At 44.9% G+C, this 6571-nt stretch overlaps 1 protein-coding gene across 5 annotated transcripts in view; it reads right to left on the reverse strand.

The window, feature by feature from the left end:
• Window positions 1–2234, reverse strand: part of LOC115245503 (zinc finger MIZ domain-containing protein 1) — a 40363-nt gene extending 38129 nt beyond the window's left edge. For 3 of the 5 annotated variants that reach the window (XM_029823864.1, XM_029823861.1, XM_029823865.1), the window contains exon 1: window positions 1789–2233. The gene's annotated coding sequence lies outside the window, so the exon portion shown is untranslated. Of the gene's footprint in view, window positions 1–1788 lie in introns of all 5 variants that reach the window. The other 2 variants (XM_029823860.1, XM_029823859.1) reach the window with 1 other exon arrangement.
• Window positions 2235–6571: the final 4337 nt, after the last annotated feature.

A 6571-nucleotide genomic window follows, 5' to 3' on the forward strand; every position in this document is an offset into this window, starting at 1 on the left:
AAAAAAAAAAAAAGACACTACAGATGATTTAGGAGAAAATTCGCAAGGTGCGATAGCGAAGCAGAACTTTCGAGGTTTAAACGGTCGTCGAGATATCTCGACCTATGACCTATGGGTGTCCCGAACGAAGGTGTTAATATACGTAGAGCTTCGCACGCGTTATGACCTACAGAGAGGAGCAGCCCGTCGAAGATTACAGTGGACGTGACTTTCTGGTTCTCGTTGACTCGCGCGCGCGCACGCATCTATAAGACGGCGGATGATCGCCTCGATATCTCCACTTCCCTCCTCCCTTCCCCCCCCCCTCATTTCCCACCTTTACCGCCGCTGCTCTCGCCTGCTCTCGCGGCTCGACGCCGCGTGTCTCGCGCGTCTTTTTCTCGCTCTCTCGCGGTTTCTAACCGGGGCCCGAAAGCCCGAGTGTATCTCTAGTCGGCGCGAGCGGGACGGAATGACACATCTTTAGAACAATCACCCGTTGTGAAAGCGCCTGGCTATACGCTCGGTCGGAATATCCATCGCCGCGCGATGTAATAACGAGCAAGTAACGGCATCGAGGAGAGAGACGGAGAGAGAAAGAGAGAGAGAGAGAGAGAGAGAGATCGCGGGCGTTTTCCCGCCGATCGATGTACGGACGAGAGAGTCGCGCGGGATTTCGCGTCGATACGAGTCGAGGCGCGTAAAAGGAGACTACGGTAAATACCAGTAAGTACTCTTGTACTCTGGCTACTACTATCGCTACTGCTACCACTACCACTACTGCTACAACTACTAGATTAACTACGGAGTCTCGTTTCACAAGACTGCAAGAATTGAGAAACGCGACATTTTACGTATTTCCGTATTTACAGTACGGAGAGTTGGACTCGAAAGACGAATGATCTCGAAAAGACACGGAGGGAAAGCGGGAACAAGATTCCACTCACAAAGTTCGATCTCATTTTGCGCGCGTTCTCCGATAATCGATGATAAAGTAGAAAGAGAGAAAGAGAGAGAGAGAGAGAGAGAACCGCGTCGTATTAGAAGTGATCGTTCAATATTTTCGATTCACACGATTCACCGAAGCAAATGAATTCTCCATAAAATTTACATTACTCATCAAGCTATGAATCAAGCTTTATATATAAATTGCAATTAAAAAGATGCAAAAATTCGCACTATATACAGGGTGTACCGTAAAGACCGGATCAACTCTTAAGGGTAGGTTCCTGAGATCATTTTAAGACGATTTTTCCTCAGCGAAAATATCGAGAAAGGTCATCATTTTTTGCAAGTTTCCAATTTTTTCTATCATATATCTTTGTAACTAAGCTTTAAATTAAAATTTTCTCTCTCTATTAAAGAAAACTCTACCTGAGATTAACTAAAGAATATGATTCCAACTCTCTATAAAGTTTAGTTTGCAAAAAGCCCTTCTTTTTTAATCGCTTATAACACGGAAATTATTGATGTCTCGATATTTTTAAAATGATCTCAGGAATTTAAGCGTTGATCCGATCTTTACGGTACACCCTGTATAATGAATAATTCTCGAAAAACTAATCTTAGGACGCTAATATGAAATTATTATGAATGAGAACGTTGGAAGAGACGTTGTTAGATATAATTTCCAACGAGATCAAAATAGAATATTAAAGTTATGATTTATAAACAGAAATCTCATCTGTTATCATTGGAAAGGTTATGTTCACGCGAAAAACACGCGTTGAGGATACACCGGGTAACATTATTAATAATAATCACTATATTAGCATCCCAAAGTCAAGTTGAGCAAGTTGAAGGACTCACCTGCGCGACGACTACAATATCGCATTATCCTCAGATAGGATCCTCTGATTAGGGACGATCACAAACGGGAATCCTCCGCGACGATGCGTAATCCAAGAATGCACGCCGTACGCGTCGCGTGTATAAATATATGTATATATAATACATATATGTGTATATATATATATATATATATATATGCGAAATTATACAAGTAAGTACACTAGATCACAAAGAGCACACTGTTTTCCCTCCCTCGCGTCCACGGACGATCACCACGTTGTTGCTGTCCGCTTCGTTAATCGTCATCGTCCATCGGCAGGACGACGAACACTATGTCACTACGCCGCTCGACACTACGACGTCGGCCGTTCATCACCTCGTCATAGGCACATTACGACGGAAACACGACGACGACGACGACGATGCGACAGGCACAGAACGCAATGAGAACGGACGATACAACACCTCGACCACGCTCCGCACGAGCCACGAGCCAACTGAAGGCGATAACCGGTCGGAGTGTTCCACGCGCGTGCGACTTCAATGCGATGCGCCGCGCCGCTTCTCCCTCCCTCTATATTCTCTTCTCCGTGTTTCGTGGGAGAAGAGGGGTGGGGGGGGGAGGGGGAAGGATGGAAGGCTTCTCCGCTCTCGCACAGCCGATACTACCGGCGGCGGAGTCCTTGCGATCGCGTCGCTTTTCCGGCGTATGTATACGTACGTGCGTACGTGCGTGCGTGCGTGCGTTCACTTGTTCAAATAATACACGTCTCTCTTTCTCGCGATGGATGATCGGCCCGCTCGATCGATCGATCGCGCGCTCTCGCCGGAAGAAGTATTCAAACAACAGCCGTGCCGCACAGTTGCCGGCGCTCTTCGATCTCCCTCTTCCGTCTTCTTCTCCTCCTGCTGCCGCCGCTGCTTCTCCTTCCCCTCACCCCTCCTCCTTCTCCTTGGCCGTCGTCGTCGCGCGCGCTCGTTTCGCTTCTTTCTTTCTCCCGCGCGTGCGAGAGACCGCGGAAACTTTATTTATATCCACCGGCCGCGGCAGTCGCGCGCCTCAGTCTGTCACGAGCGCAGCGTCAGTAGGTACGGATGCTGCGAGCGTTGATAAGAAAATTGTCAACGACGTGGGGACGATAGTGCATTTGGTCGTCGACGTGAATGCACGTCCCCTATGACGTTGATAAGGCAAAACGCCGTTCTTATATATATATATATCTCTCTCTTAAATTGGCGAATGCTGAAGGAGAGGATAAATGAGATGGAGAAAGAAAAAAAAACTATAGAGAAGAAAAGAGCGTTCTTTTCTCGATATGTTCGTTGGTTCCGATTGCTCGGACTGACTGACTACTCCGCGTGTCGAGTAGCATTGGCCCCACTAAACGGTTGAAAGTAATACTGTCTAGTGAGAGGCTGTTGGGGCCTACGGCGTCCTTCTCGCTCGCTCCCTTTTGCCACGTTCTCGTTTTCTCTCTCGCGCTTCTCGCTCTTCACCCTTCTCGCTCCCACCAGCGCGCCCTCTCGCATCCTTGTCCCGCGTCGATTCGTCGTCACGATCGCGTCTCGTACACACATACACATACATATATGTATACATATGCGCGGCACGTATATACACCGATTTCTCTCTGCCGTTGGGTGGGTGAAACTCGTTGTCGAAGATAGTGATAGAACGGAGCCGTAGACGTCGTTGTGGTAGTGAGTCACCGCCACACAGGCGCAGTGGGAGAAACGTCGCCGCACGTACACACACGCACGGTGACAATGCCAACGTGCTCAGACGCCATCTGGCGAAAGGGAAGCGTAATCGAGGACGCGGAGTGGGGGTACACGGCTGTGCCGGATGAGGGGAAGGTGCGATAGAACGGAACGTAAACGCGCAGTAGACGAGCGCCGGCGGGAACGAGACGGAGCCAGGACTCGGTGCGCGCAAGGGTTGGATAGCGAGGGGTCGCTCTCCTCCGTGCGACCGGAGGGATCCGCTGGTGGGGCGGTTTGACCTGAGTAGAGCTCTAGTTCCCCTCCATTCAATCCACGGCCACAATATCGGTTATATAGCGGGCCACTGTTGCCAGATTGCGCGCCTCGGCGCGACGACGGTGGCGTGTGGGTGGAGCCACAACGATAGAGGGGAAAGGATCCCCTTTGCCTCTCCCTCCCCTCTCGCCCGTCCCGCTCTGGCATCCTCTCTCATCTCGCCGCCGCGCCGTTGTCCTCTTCTCTCGTCCTCGCGCTGGTTGCTCGATCCGAGAAACCGGCGGCGTCTGTCGCCGTCTCCGTCTACCACCCTCATCCGTCTCTCTTTGTCCGCCGCCCGCTCCTTCTGCCAACGGCGTCGTCCTCCGTCTTTCCGTTGTGTGTCGACTGTCGGCCACGGCTGTGTGTCGCTACCGGGACGTACACACGGATCCCTATCCAAACCCCGGCCGCATGTAGCGTTTCTCCGTTTGCCGCCCTGGACCTTATGCACCGGCAGGCAGGCAGGCACAGGTAGGTAGGTAGGTAGGTAGATAGATAGATAGATATGCGTGCCTGTGTGTCGATATGTCTCCGATGACACGTCGCCCGTACGGCGTGTAGAGATGCGAGCTTGTCGTCCCGAGTAGGACAGAGCTTCTCGCGTCAGACGACGCCGAGACGACAGGGACGTTATTCGCGGTAATCCTTGGTTCCGCTACCGAATCGTCACGACGCATACATTGTACGACGATTCTCTTAATCTTGCAAAACTATAATTTTGTGACATCTATGTGTCTTCTTTCTACCTTTATAACTGAGAAAATATACGGAGTATCTCTCACCTAAATGAATATCCGAAATATCTCCGCTATTATGGGGAAATGTAAAAAATGTTGGGAGAAAAAATTATTTAGTTGAAGGCAAAAATTAAAAATAGGTATCAACATTTTAGCAAACATTTTTCTTTCACGATTTAAATATCTACGTGTTTTGAAATCGATGATAATACACCATGTTGTAGCTGGCATGTAAACAAACAATCTTCCTACATATATTCTAGAGCCTTGAGATCTTCCGTATAATTTTTTTCTTACACATTGGGTGCGTTCAGGAAACAACCGTTGGGTAACAATCGTACGTGATTGGTTGTTACTTCTAGAAATAGCAAATCAGCATCGAGTATTGACAAGACGATGCTCAACAGTTGTGTCTCCTGAACGCACCCATTTCTTTATATCGTCAATAACAGTGAAAATATTTCAAAGATGGTCTCGAATAAGGTAAAATATTCTCTATAATTAACAGATATATAATAATATCACATTGATACGTAAAGTTAATAGAACATGTCGAATTCTATATCGATATTAGATTATATATATACTCGATCGTATATAAAGTTCGTGTATCTCACGATAGATACGTGAGGTTCTCCTCGCTTTGGCAGAAGCAGTCAAAACCGAGCGAGACAGATAGGCATTCCAGATTTATACTGTCTGACGTATAGTAAGAAAAATGTACCGCATGTACGCGCGGGCGCGCGTACGTCGTACGTTCCGTTAATACATTCCCAAGGCATCTTCTCTCAGCCTCGGTCCAGCAGACGTAGATCGAGAACGTCAAAACGGGATTTTACGTTTAGGCTGCGCGTGTTCCTCGCGTGTGCACGCGTGTCTATTAAGCGAGGATAAAACGCTTAATTACGCTCATAAAAAATGTTTACGAAACTGGTCAAATCAAATCGAAAAAATCTTTCCTCTGAGATTATGATCTCTTAAATTGATCATAATAAATAATTAGAGAATTTATTCGAGTTCCCGATAACACAAATTTCTTTGAAGTTGGAAAAAAAAACTCGATTTTTTTTTTCATTCTTTATTTTTATGTACTACAATTTATTTATTTTTAATTATTAGAATAAAAATCACACCAACTCTGCTATAGATTTTATTATATATTCACAGCTTAGAACAGAAAAATTATTTATATTTTTCATTTAAATAAGTATATATTAGAGGCACAAAAGAAAGAAAAAGAAAATAAAAAATTGATATTTTAATGTAAATTATGTGTTCTATTAATTCTCTACATTTTCGTACTTCCTAAAAACTGAGCTTCAGGATCTTTAGGGAAATTTAAATAAAGAGGCACAAAAGAAAGAAAAAGAAAATAAAAAATTGATATTTTAATGTAAATTATGTGTTCTATTAATTCTCTACATTTTCTACATTTTCAAAAACTGAGCTTCAGGATCTTTAGGGAAAGCGTCTTGAGCGTCTTTCGGCAGCCTCGCAAGAGCGCGACGTTGCCTTGTCGCGGATTACAGGCGTATTCTTATTATCCATTTGATAAAATTAATCAAATTAATCACGGCTCCATATACAAATATATCTTGGATGCGAATCGCCGATAATTCCCTCAGGAATCTATAACTCGAAATAACAATAGTTTAAAAAAAAAAGTATTGATATTTGCCATCACTAATAAAATGATGCTATGGATATCGATAAAAATGTCAATATTAATTAATATCTAGCGTTGTTATTCAACTAGATATACAAATATATTATATGAATATATTATAATTAAAGAGAATGTTGTCACTTTTTTCTAAGCAATTTAATTTATAAAAATAAAAATCACGCGCACGTGCAACTATCTCTCATTTATTAATTACACATCAAAGTCTAAAATATTCGCTTGGTTCTTACTGGTTCAAAATTATAAGATCGAGAAACGTGCTGTCCCCATGAAAACCATCGTTGTCGTTGTACTCATTCAGAGGCCAGAAATTTCCCGTCACAAGCAAACGCTTGATTCAAAGCACCCTGCTTTACGT

The sequence above is a fragment of the Formica exsecta genome, unplaced genomic scaffold (genome assembly GCF_003651465.1).
Source record: "Formica exsecta isolate Colony F162 unplaced genomic scaffold, ASM365146v1 scaffold98, whole genome shotgun sequence".
NCBI lineage: Eukaryota > Metazoa > Arthropoda > Insecta > Hymenoptera > Formicidae > Formica > Formica exsecta.